We start from the raw sequence: 13,340 nt of genomic DNA, 5'->3' as shown, positions 1-13,340 counted from the left end.
CTTGCTCCAGGTAAAACTCAAAGTAAATACAATATGACGTATGTTCCTTAGGACATTGTAATTATAATAATGGGAGCAGTAGGGAAGAATTTTGGATAAATAGCTTTAATATAGACATGACAAGAGATGTTTCAAGCCAGAAATATTCACTAAACTTTGTTAGTTTCAAGGAGCAATCAGCTAATCCTCACAGAAGTGGAGGGTTCAAAGAAGGTCACAGAAGTGACGACATAAGTGGGTCTTGAAGGAGGATAGAATACCAGTTGGAGGAAGTGATTCCAATGGCACAAACTGGGGCTTTTTCCACAATGACTCTATATTCTCCTTAGTCAGCTGTTGCTTATTGACTATATTCTATCTAGACTGGGTTTGCAAGTTTCAGTCCAAAGGCTGGCTATGGACTGTTTCAGGCCAGTGGTGTGGAGAACTTGGAGATGAACCATGCTCCATTCTCTAAATGTTCTGACTTGATGGAAATCAGAAGTAGGCTGCTGGAACAATCTGACTCCTGCAGTAATGAGATGTTGTTGACTATTGACCTGCCAGAAGACGGCATTGATGATCTGTCCTGTTGGTGACTAGGGAGCAATGAAAAGAGACAGGAGTCGAGAGTGGTGGGCACAGAGAGAGTAGGTAATGAGCGGTTCAGGCCTCGAGGCCATTTCAAGACACTATGATTCTATTTTCTTTGGGTTTAGGGTTTGGGGGTAACAGTTTCACACCTCAGTGCAGGAGGAAGCAAGGGTTGCTGGCAGGAACTGAGAAATGGTCAGCTACATCATTGACTTGCTCTATATTTTCAAGCAAATAATCACTTCTTGGCTTCTTGTCCCTACCTGTAAATTGCAGATAATAATCTGTGGCCCTTTTTTATCACACTAAGTGGAAAACGAAATCCTGTTTTCCACTTCGAAGGACTTCGAAGTCACAAAGACAAAGAAGCTCTAACATAAAATTTCCGGAGAGTAGTGTCAGCATCAAGAGACATTTATGAACACTTTTTCTGCACAGTGTACCATTTCATTTCATGTATACTGAATTCACTGAAACTACAAATTTCCCTTGTCTATGTCATATTTGCCCTACAAAAGTTGTTGGCTGTAGAGGTGACATAAATAAACTCACGGAGAAGTTAAAGATTTTGAAAGAGAAAAAGAAAGTTAAAAAAAAAAAGCCCAAATGTCTATGTTTGACTGACTTGAGAATTTTGTTTATTTTTACCACTTCTATTTCTTGTGCCTATACCCCAGGAGCAAGCAGGGCCCACTAAGAAGTCTGTTTCTGCAAACTCCGTAGTCAGCTGTTGCTTATTGACCAGCAGCCTGTCCGTGGTGGAGAAGCAGGTAGGAAGTGGAGAGGGGCCCCTGACAGACAAGCATGGCGAGTACTAAGCATGAAGTGTCTCTTGGTTTTGGTAAATGGAAGCAAAGGGAAGAAGTAAACAGCCCTTGGCTGGGATCGTTCCAGGAGCAGGCTCTGCTCTTGCTGCGGGGTGGCGGCATGTGTATTGATGACCACAGAAACTGGAGCTTCTCTCTGTCTATTGGCTGGGAAAAGCTGCAGGTCTCAGTATCCAAGAGCCTCTTATCTGATGTGTGACTGCAACTATTTTCCCAAGAAAATTAAAGTGACTTCGTCAGTTAACCTGAAATTCCCAGCACGGTTCTGCCGGTGGATCGGAAGTTTTTCTCACCAGACCCTGGAGGCTGAGCAAGCAGAGAACGCTGAGCCTGTCAGCGGTGGGATCCTGCCACCACCTAGCGGGCGATGGAGAGACTGCCCCCTTGTCCTTCCTCATGCCACAGTGAAGGTGACCGGGCAGGGAACAGCCAAGAAAGGAGTTAATTTAAAGCCTTCCTTAGGGTTAGCATGTCTCATAGGACACTTAGTCCTATTACACCTGGAGAAGTACATCTGACCATTCCCCTGGGCCTGGGAAAAAGGCGGAACATCTGCTCCCCACCTTAGAGTTTGGCCTCTGTGACCTGCATCATGGGATTCATCCGGCCTGCTTTGGGGGCAGTCAGCTGACCAGAGAGAGGCATCAGGTCTCACCAGCGATAACCTAGTTTCATATTTGAAGCCAGGGAGCTTAGTAATCAACTACAAGTCAGTTCACTGCAGTCATAGACCAGCTTAGTCATTTCTGTTTCCCTTCCTCCCCCTGCCTATGTACTGAGCAGGTCACCCTGGGGATGGCATTTCAACAGAGAGGCAGTGCTCACAGTTTTGTGTGTTAAAGGAAGTGATGCTCATTTGTCTATGTTCACAATGAGACTGAAACTTCGGGTCACTGCCCCTAAGCAGTTCATATTTAAAGGCGCTGGCAGGCAAATAAACAAGTACATGCAGAGAAATGTGATAAGGACCTTTGATGGTTAATTTTATATGTCAAGTAGGCTAAGCTATGATACCCACTTTGGGGTCAAACACTAGTCTACTTAATTATGTGAAGGTGTTTTTTTGATGAGATTAACGTTTATGATCAGTAGACTGAGGAAAGTAGATTATCTTCTGTAACATGGGTGGGCCTCATCCAATCAGTTGAAGGCCTTAAGAGAAAAGACTGAGGTCCCCCAAGGAAGAAAAACTTCTGCCTCCAGATAGCCTCTGGACATGAGTTGCAAATGTCTCTGTCAGGCATTTCTGGTTATTCTCTCTGCATGGAAATTCTATTTCCCTTTTACCAACAGGAGAACCTCAGCCTGGATATCTAGCCTCATGATTGATTTGAGACTCGCCAGCCCCCATACAGCTGTGAGCCAGTTCCTTAAAATAAATCCTTTTCTACCCATCTATCTATCTACATTTATCTATCTATCCATCATTTATCTACCCATCTCTCTAATCTCCAATCATTCTATTCCTTGGAGAACGCTGACTAATGCAAAGTTGTAACATTCTGCTGTTCAAAGCATCCCAGCACCACAGAGAAGATGCCTACTCTGCCAGGAGGATTGGGGTGGATTTACATCAGTGGTGGCCCTTAGGTTACTTTATCAAGGACAGACATATTGAAGTTCTCCAGATGATAAAAGGGAAATAACATTTCCAGACAAATAGAGTAACCAGAAATAACCTGACAGAGACACTCGCTGTGCCAGTCAAGGGATCCTCTATAACTTGAGTCTTCAGCCCCAGGATGGTAACAGCCTGGAGATGAGACAGGACAGAACAGGTTACCTAGGGCCAGGCTGTGAAGGGCTTTGATTGCTGAAGGTTTGGTCTTTATCAAAATCACTAAGATACGAAAGCATGGATGTGAATGTGCAGTGCAAAGTGAAGGGAAGAGTTGCTTCCAAGTTTGCAAGGAATAAACAACAAGCTCTAGGAGGCCTACTACAATTTTCAGCTCCAGTTCTAGTAAGAATAATCTGCAGTGGGCCAGAGAGAACCTTGGAGAAGCAGAAACGAAACAGTCTCCTCTCTTTTTTTCTCTGATATCTTGATGAAAGAAAGTAGTGGATGAAAGTTAGGAGTCTTGGGTCTGTCGCCAGACTGCACTGTGTCAGGCTCTCCCCTCTGATGGGTAAGTAATCCCGAGAAAATTACTCTCTGAGCCTCCTCACGTATAAATGGGCTGACAGTAGTACCTGCAGCCCAGAGCTGGACACCTCAGAGTAGCTTACAAAATATTGCTTATTATAAGATTAAGGCTACCAAAGTGAGACTCTAGCACTGCTTGATATAAGGTTGGCAATTTAAAAAAAGGTTAGTCTCTAATACTACCATTCCAACCCTTTTTTCAGAGAGTCATACTGGTGTATTAATCAGGAACATACACATTGGTCTTCTGTCTTTGAAGATGATCCATTAGGGCTACAATCGTGTTCTTATCTTACCGAAGGGAAAGAAGAAAGACACCAGTTCTGATTGTATTAATTAATTGTGGGTACAGAGAAGTTCAGAAAACATTACTTATCTCACTGGTGCTACCTTGTCCTCAGACCCTTAGCCCTCCCAGTGGGCCCCTGGGGAACTTGAGTAAGGGTGGTCAGGCTGTGTTCTAAAGTCGTATGTCAAACACAACTGCACTCCGTACAGTCTTCACCATCTCGAGTTTCCTGAGCTTTTCCCATGAGCTCTCCATCTGTGCTGTGGGGGCTGCGGCTAGGAGGCGGAGTGACCAGATGGCTGAATGATTAAGAAGTGGCCGCATGGAGTGCCTGCGGCTCTCTGGCCCTCATTAATCTATCCTGCTCAGGTCCTGGGGGAAAAATGACAACTGGGCAATTGCTCTTGTCATCTGCCTGGAAGTTGGTGCAGGAAAGTGTTTTCTCCTGCAGGGTTAAGGCTTGTTGAATATTCCTGGGGCACCCACAGATAGGTACTGCTCAGAACAGAGGACCAGCTGAGACATTTTAAGCCACCACAAATTTACACAGCTATAAGTATGATGATGAAAACACACACACACACATACACTCACACATGTACACTGACACAAACACAGAAACACACATCCTCAGGTGTCAAATGGAATTTAGGGTTTCCCTGTCTGCCCATCTGCAAGAGAAGTCCCCAGATGACCTTTCAAATGGGGCCCCCCTAAGCTCAGGACCATGCACCTGAGTCCCTTGATGGCTCCTTAAAGAAGACATGCTGAGAAGGCTGCTAAGTTCTGAGACTCATTGGCTTCCAGAATGTTCAGAGTTAAGTTTTGTGTTCAGTGGCAGCACTTATTTTATGATTAGGAATTAGGAAATATTCATTCTCCAACACTTTTTTGGATTTCTCAGCTTTTATCATGTAACGCACTTGCCTTAAATCTTACATAATAACAATAATACTAATTGCATCGACAACATTGCCCCTTTCATGCTGCTTTACAGGGAAATACATATTATACCATAATTTATACCCTACTTAATTTATAACCATGGAAGTTCTCTCCAAAGGCCTTCATGGTTATAAATCTCATGAATCTCCTTTCTATAAATCCCAAAGTCACAGAGTAGATACTTTTTCTTCTAATGGCATGTCTAGTCCCTAAATATCTAATGAGTAAAGTTTGCATTTTGAAAGACACTAGTCCTCCAATTAAAGAAATACTCATTTGGGGGTATTTCTCTTATTGAGAACATGAGTGAGACTGGGAAACAGGCTTGGTTCCCCTTGCAGGGCTTCAGGGAGACAAGAACTGGGGGCCAAAGACTGAACACAGAACTGGAACGTAAAAGGTGTGGGCCAGGATCAAGCCTTGGCGTGACTATCTGGGGACTCCACAAGTCACTGGCTCTGCAGGCCTACACTTCCGCATGTCTATTAGGACTGAATTAGCTGAATGAAAGCAGAAACTTTCAAAAAACATTTAAAGATGATTTTTTTTCACACAGCATCTTGTACAAATCCTATAATAGTAATAAAATATCAATAACTATTGCAAGTATTACTAAAACTGGCAGAAGCAGCGGTGTGACACACCTTCATGAACGCAGGATGCATCCCTCCACCCTCCCTGCTGCCAGCAGACAGCCCGCAGCCACTGGACCTCTTTGGGGTCAGCCTCCGCGAAAGAAAACTGCCTTGTCGGAGGTCACACCTCCTTCCAGGGCTGCCTCCATCTAGAGGCTTTACAAGGTGTAAAGGCAGCTCCTTTTTTCAACTTAGGACAACACCAGGGTCCATCCCACCGCAGAGCTTCCCATGGGATCCGTGAAAACATAGTTGGGGCTTCGTTGTAGCTGACCTTGTCCTCCGGCCCACCCTGCTTCCTCCCCGTCCCTTCCTCATGCGCTGACCCAAGCGCACTCTGTGATGAAGGAGCCCCGGAAGCCGTGACTGCAGCGATGACGGTATGAAGATCAGCATCGATAGCCTGGGTCGGTCCATGCTGTAGGATGGCATCTTGGATAACACTGTCCCCTTCCCAGTCCTCTTTCCTTATCATTAAAAGGGTCTCATCAATAGAACTAATATTGATATTACTGCAAATATTAAATAACATATGTTTGAGGAGCAAGATCCCAGTGGCATTTAGTTTTACAGGAATGCAACTAGCTACATCCCTTGCAGAACTGTTATCATACCATGTATAGTAAATAGGCAGTGGAAACTATCTGGTCTAAAAGAATCAGCAGAATCGTAAGGGAGGGGGCCTGCCTGCTTGGGTTCATGTTTGGTGCCTTCCTGTGCCTCAGTTTCCCCATCTGCAAAATGAAATAATAGCAACTATCAGAGCATGTTTTGAAGACTGAATGATTAATGTACTTGCAGTGCTCAGAATAGAAGCTAACACAGAGTAAAGCTCAAAAAATGTTAGCCACTGAAAAATCATTACATGTTAGATAAAGAAAGAATGGATCTTAAGGGTTTCTGATGATAGCGAAGTCCCATTGATTTTCAGATGGCCAGGTGAGTTAAAAGAATCTCACCAACACACTGGAAAGAGGAACGTCAAACATTTTGAGGCTCATTAAGAATTGCTGACTTGCAAAGAGTGAGGAAAACTCATCCAGGCCTCGATTCACAAAACCCTGTAAGAAGTATTATACTGTTTGAGCATTTTAAGGACTTTTCTGGGGTCATGTGCTGACTCTAGAATTTAGCACTCTTATAAATAGGATTTCTTCTGTAAAACAGTGTTGTCACAACAAATGTAAATAATTAAGTGATTTATATTAAATAAATGTAAAGTGCTTAAAATGATGCCAAGCCCCTGATAAATGCTATATAAAATGTCTCTGCTTTTATCATCACCATAATCCTCCCCCTCCTCTCCTCATGTTGCAGATAGAAGCATCTAGATGCTGAGTAACAGCTAAGATCAGCCCCAGTGCTCTGGCTTGACTCTCTGAGCTCTTACCTCTCCAATTGTACCTGACAGTGTGAAATAAACAAACGGAGAGCCATCTGGCTAGAGGTGCGAGTAATGGGAGATGCCCTTCAATTGCCAACCCCCTCAACTCCCGAGAGGACTCTGGTCCCATAGTATTCCATACAGAACAGCTTAAAACCCCACAGAACACGATGATCCTTTGGGATCCCAAATCCTGTGATCACTAATACGCTTTGGGTAAATCCAGTCGCATTTCCTAGCCAGAGAGCCATTGGCAAGGTGCTTCTCTCATCGAGGCAAGCAGGCTACCATGTTGCAGCAACCTTCATTTCTATAGGCCAGGCCACTTCAGTCCACATCCTTAAAGCAAATGCAGACAACAGCTGACATTCCATCCTCACACTCCACCTAGGCCACAGCAGGTTCTTTAGCCACAGAAGCTTGAGAACCACAGCAAATATCTGCTCTTCTTTACTGGGTCTTTCCTGGCAAACTTTGGGAAGGAGAATTGTAGTTAACAGAGGCCCTGTTGCATACATATAGGGAGCAAAGAAGAACATAATTAAGTTTATTGATGCTCATAGGACTTGACCTTTGGAAGAGTGTGTCTATCCCTCAGGACACAGGAAAGAAGTGTTTGCCATCTGTTTTCTCACATAGTCCATTTGAATATTTTTCTGACTATCAGCCACAAGTTCCTTGATCTTGGCTGTCCAGGAAGGACTCAGCCTGTACCCAAGAGCCACTGTCAGAATTACTGCTGAGCTCTGCTCATCTGGCAGCATTGGTGGAACCAAAACCATTGCCGCTGGAAGCACTGTCATTTTGCAGCTTTTACTGCTAGGTCAAATGCAGCCCCGCGGCCCGTGGACAGGTAACCCTGCCCTGCCAAAAGAGGAAAAGGGAGAGTTCACAAGGAGTGGCTGTGGGTGCCTGTGCTCGCTTTCCCCAGCAGCAAAAGCATCCTAGTATTTGAAAGAATTGCAACTTAATTCAGTAAGATTGACATAGCATTTTAATGCATGAGAATTAGTCTGTAAAAAGCAGCCACGTGCCAAGTATATCAATTCCCAGTTTGGATCTGGACCTGTAGTTACAGAAGTCCACTCAGGGCACAAAGAGGGCACCCAGGGCTGGATGGCATGATGCTGAGGAGAGCTGGCTTCCAGGAGAAGAGAGGAAGGAATTGAGCAATCCTATCAAAGAGTCTGTCCACAATGCCTGGGAAGAGGAGTGGAAACATACAAGGCACAGGACTGAAACTGAGACTCCAAACTGGGCTTGGAACAGGGCAAGGAAGCCAGGCCAGAAGGCATCCCCAGGTGCTCCAGGGGACATCAGAGGCTTTGTACAGAGAGGCGGCGGATGGCAGGAGCCCTTCAGGATCAGTGAGCTGGCAGGTCACTAAGGGCCTCACAGCGTGGTGGGCCTGGTGAAAGAGGCCTCACCCGGAAGCTTCTCTGCCCCACGTCCCTCCCTGTAATTGATTTCTGTGTCCCCGCTCCTAGGGGAGGATGAGATCTTGCAATGGATTTGCACAGAGCTATTTGTGTCCATTCTCAGCGTCAGGGAGTTCATGAAGAAGAAAGCATCGACAGGAAGGAGCAGACGGAAGGAATGGGGGCTATAAGGTCAAGGCTGTTATTCTCTGGCCTGGCCTAGGGGTTTCAGAAAATGATTTAACAAAACTAACCCAATTTGACTCCGCAGATTATTGTAGTCCTGTTTAAGGCAAAACATATGTCTTTTGTTCCAAGTGGTTCCTACTTCTTGCTTTTTTTTCTCTCTCTTTCAAACTTTATCTACGTTTTTGGTAGAAAATGATATAAAATAAAGTGGGGATAAGTACGGGAAAGGCTGGCTGGAATGGGGAGAGTCTCTGAAAACCGTGGGCCCTGCATAGGGAACAGCAGCTGAGCCTGTTAAGCTCTGGGCGCTGGCTTGGCCCCGGCCGGGCGCTGTGACGCGATGGGCGTTGCCTCCGTCAGGAATGCTACCGATTCACGGTTCAGAAACACTGCCTGCAGTGGCTCAACCCGATGAAAGGATCATTTTCTTCCATAATGAGCCCTCCTGGGGGATGGTTGCTGGCGTGCGCTCACTGGCTCAGCCAAGTCAGCGCCAGCCTTACAAGTCTCATTTTACAGTTTGAGCCCCGTGAGGTTCCTGCAGGAAGGAGACAGGAAAGGAAAAGACAGCGTCTATATCAGGGGAAAAAGGCTTCCCCACAACCCGCCAGACCCCAGCTGGGGCCGAGGGAGCTGCGTGTGCCCGCCGGGCGACAGTTCCTGCCCTAGGAGCAGCGGGTAGTTGAGGAAAGAAGGAGAGACGAAGAGTGCAGGGAAAGATGGAAGCAAGTGGGGGACGGAGGGAGAAAAGGAAACCTGGGCTCGAATTGAGAAAAAATAAATTTATTGTTCAGCTTCCTATTAACTAACTGTAGAGACTTGAGAAAGGCAAGTCCTTTGAGCTGGCGGTCTTTCATTTATAAAATGAGGACACTTATATCTGCTCCACAAGTATATTATGAAGATTAAATATTTAGAATGTATAGAAAATCATTTTATGAAACTGTCCTGTAGTGCTAATCATTTTAAAAATGATTGTTGCAGTGGAAGGGCATGATTGGGGATAGCCATTTGGCAATAAAGGTTAATTTCCAGGAGTGATTGTGCTATGGATTAAGCTTGAAAAGCCTCTATCCCCCAGATACGACATAAAAATGGGATGAATACTGTACCTTTCCGTGACATTTCAGAGATCGATTTTACATAGGCAGGACTAAACTGCTGATACCTTAATTAGGGTCATGGTGCAAAAGCCCACTAGATGGCAGCAGAGGCCTTCTCATGTAACATGTTGCCCGGAGACGCTAATTAAGGTCTAGCAAACTGAGCACTTTTAAAAATACGCATGCCACACCTACGCTACACTTACTTCATTTTGCAGACGCCTCACAAGCTTGTTTTGCTTGTCTTCTCTGAAACTGGAAGTCATCTCTCTCGGCAGAAACAGCAGAAGGTCAGAGGGATTTGGGAGACTCAGCATAAGACCTTAGCCAAGATACTGATAAATGACAGTTTCATCACCTGGAAAATGGGAATCCCAATAGCGCCTGTGTCTTGGGAGTCTTGTGAGTTTTAAATAAAACTATGCCTGTAGAGCACTTTGCACAGTTTGGGAGATAAAATAAACACTCAGTATGTTTGTCATGCCTCCTCGTCTTTCTCATCTTTAAACACCAGCCATGTGGTGGCACAAGGGCAGTGTAGCAGGAGGGAAAAAAAAGGTATGTTAGACTAAAAATCTGGTTGTAGCCATTTCTGGCATCTTAGGGAGTGGACTATTGCATCTCGGCTGCAGATCATCGTTATACTGAGAAAACACTTTAATGAGGCTTCTGTTCTAGAGAGGTAGCCCAAGCTGGGTGCTGAGGTGTGGATGAGGAGGACACAGACAGCAGCTGCATGACTCAGTGTGAGCAAGGTCAGGAGCACGTGTGTGAAGAGGACCGTGAACCAGAAAGAATCTGGTAGATGGGAGGTCCGGAGCCCCACTGTGGGAGGCCAGGAGCCTCAGAACAGAGCCAGAGAGAACTATTCTCATGAGCTCAGATGGCCAGGCAAATACACAGCAAGGTGTCTTATAAATAATTTGTAGTTGTTTGCTATGCTTTGATGCAACCGCCTTTCCTGTCTCAAAGCCCTCAGGAAAGGGTCTCCTGCCCACCCACCTGCATTGCCGGGCTGAGGGTGCCATCCTGCATTGAGCAGGCAGGAGTGGCAGCCACAGGTCCCCAAGGGGGAGTGAGCAGCACAGACCTCGGGGGTGGAGCCGATGGGTAGACTCCCCTCCGAGTCTGAAGAAACTGGGAAGAGGACTTTCCCCAATACGTGGCAGTGCACTTAAAGCAAATTAAACTTTTTATTTGGAAATAATTTCAAACTTATAGAAAACTGAATAAGAATAATACAAAAGCACCCGTGTACCTTTTTCCCAGATTCACCTTGTGCTAACATTTGACCCACTCGGTTTATCATTTGCTCCATATGTCATATGCACTCACATAGTTTTTTTTCTTGAAGCATTCGAGGGCAAATTATTTTCACTGTGGCTCTTTACCTTTAAATACTTAAGTGTGCATTTCCTAAGAACAGGAATATTGCTTTATATAATCACAATGAAATTATCAATGTCAGTAAATCTAACATTGGTGTAGCTGGCCATCCATATATCCGTTCTCTCAAATGCCTCTCAGGTGTCCTCAGCAGCACTTTTTTCTTTTCTGGTAAGGATCCAGGTTAGCTGAGCTATTAAATTCACTACTTATGTTCCTTCAGCCATTTTTAAGTTAGAACATCCTCACAGCCTTCTTTGTTTTTTAATCACACTGATATTGTCACAGAATACCATTTACCACTCTTCTTTTAAAAAAGTGTAGAATTCTGCTCACTTGGGATTTGGCTCACTATTCTTCAGGAGTACATTCAGATTATTCATTTTCACCTGGGATGCAACATTGGCGGTACTGGATGTTTCTCAGGACATCTCACGTGAGACATATTATATACACCTGCCCCTCACGGGGGATGTTGATTTTGATCACCTGCTTAAGGTGCATGATTTCCCCACTGGGTAATTACTGTTTTCCTTGTGAGAGTGAGTGTTCTGGAGGGAGACACATAAAGCCATGCAAATGTCCTGCTCTTCTCAAAATTTCCCCCGAGATCTGGCACCCACTAATGATTCTTGCCTGATCCAATATTTATTATAATGCGTGCAAAGGATGATTTTCTGTCTCCAGCCTTCCCAGCACCAGCATTCTACATAATCCGAAGATCTGCTTCTAGCCATTTATTTATCTGCTTATTATCTGTTTTGACTTCTGAATCCCTTTGTTTTCAGTTGCTTATAGTTCATTATTGCACTTAATCATTGCAATACTTGAAGTGTCCCAGATTTGGCCAATGGCAGTGCTTTCAGGCTGAAGCCTGTGTCCTTGTGACATGTCCTCATATTTTTAAACACTTCCTCACTGTGTGATACAACAAAATATTCTAGGCTCATCTTGCACCTCCCCATCAGCCATTCCTCTGAGCATTCTTATTTCCTTTCATATTATAGACCAAGCTTTGGTCACCAAGCACACTCACTTCTCCTGGCATATCTTTACCTCTGGACCCTTTCAATGGACAGAGCTAACAAATATTTGCATGCTCAGACAATGTGCACACAAATGAACACACTCACATTTGTACATGTATGCCAAAATATATACATACATGAACACATAAACATTCATGTAATTTGGAAATCCTGACTCCTCGCTGATACCTTCAATTCCCATCCATCCCCATAGGAATTTTTTCTTGCCTTCCTGGGATGGAAATGCACTTTCTTTTTACTTAAATATAAAAGCAAAGGTTGACTCTAAGAAAGCAGAGGATCTGTGGCCAATTTGGCAACAAACCATAGTTACAATAGCCAAAGGAGAAAGCCGCAAGAACCGGTTAGAACTGGAAGTAAACAGGAAAATCACTATAAATATCTTTCCATTTATTTAGGCAGTCATTCCCAAAACATTTTCAGCACCTACTAAGGGTCAAGCACTATTTTAGGTGCTGGAGATAGAGCAGTGAACAAAAAACTAGAAGTCTCTGACTTAAAGAAGCAGTCAAACTGTGTAAAACACAAAGCATAAGATTCATAAAAAATACAACAAATGTTAATGGTGAAATGCAATGCAGAAAAGCAAAGCAGGGACAAGGGTGTAGGGGTGCCTGAATGGGGAAGAGAAGCTGCTATTTAATAGACGGCTGGGGGGACAGCTCTTTCTGATGAGCTCATGTCTGAGCTGAGATCTGAAGGAAGCCAAGCAGCCATGAGGAGGTGGTGAGGCGCAGCAGGCACAGTGGATCCTGGAAGGATGTGATGGAGGAAGTGTCAGGGGCTGCTGTGGCTGGAGCAGAGTGAGGGGGGAGGACCAAGTGGGAACTGAGTTGCAAGAGGCTGGGCAGGGGTCAGAATCTACTACCCATGCCTGTATAAGGGTAAGGTGTGGCATCTGTGTAAGGTGGGGCATCTCTGGAAGGTTTTGAGCAGAGCAATGGCATGATCTGACTTCTGTTTCCAAATAATCATGGCAGCCACTCCATGAGGAATATACTGTACACAGATACAAGAGAAACAGGGACTTCAGCTGGGGGACTGGATACTGGTGGAAGCCAGAGGCCAGGTTAAAACTATTGCAATAATACATAGACAGCAGGTCTGCACCAAGGTTACCACAAATGCATGCACTTGAAGGTGGAGAGAGGCATGCATGCAGCAAGCATTTATTGACTGTCACTATGTACCACACACTGCAATAAGTTCTGGGGAATACAAGGATGAGCAAAACAATCACAGCCCCCAAATGTAGTCTTTGGTGAGCCTGGTGGGATGAGCTGGCCACAGGCACCAAGTTTCCCCGGACGAGCCGTGATGGTAGTTGAGAGCTTCAGAACCAATGCACAGATGGAGGTCCAGGTACCCACACCTGCAGACTCAGGGACAGCTTCAG

This window comes from Manis javanica, chromosome 6, assembly GCF_040802235.1.
Source record: "Manis javanica isolate MJ-LG chromosome 6, MJ_LKY, whole genome shotgun sequence".
NCBI lineage: Eukaryota > Metazoa > Chordata > Mammalia > Pholidota > Manidae > Manis > Manis javanica.
The sequence above is the reverse complement of the archived record's forward strand: the minus strand, read 5'-3'. Positions refer to the sequence as shown.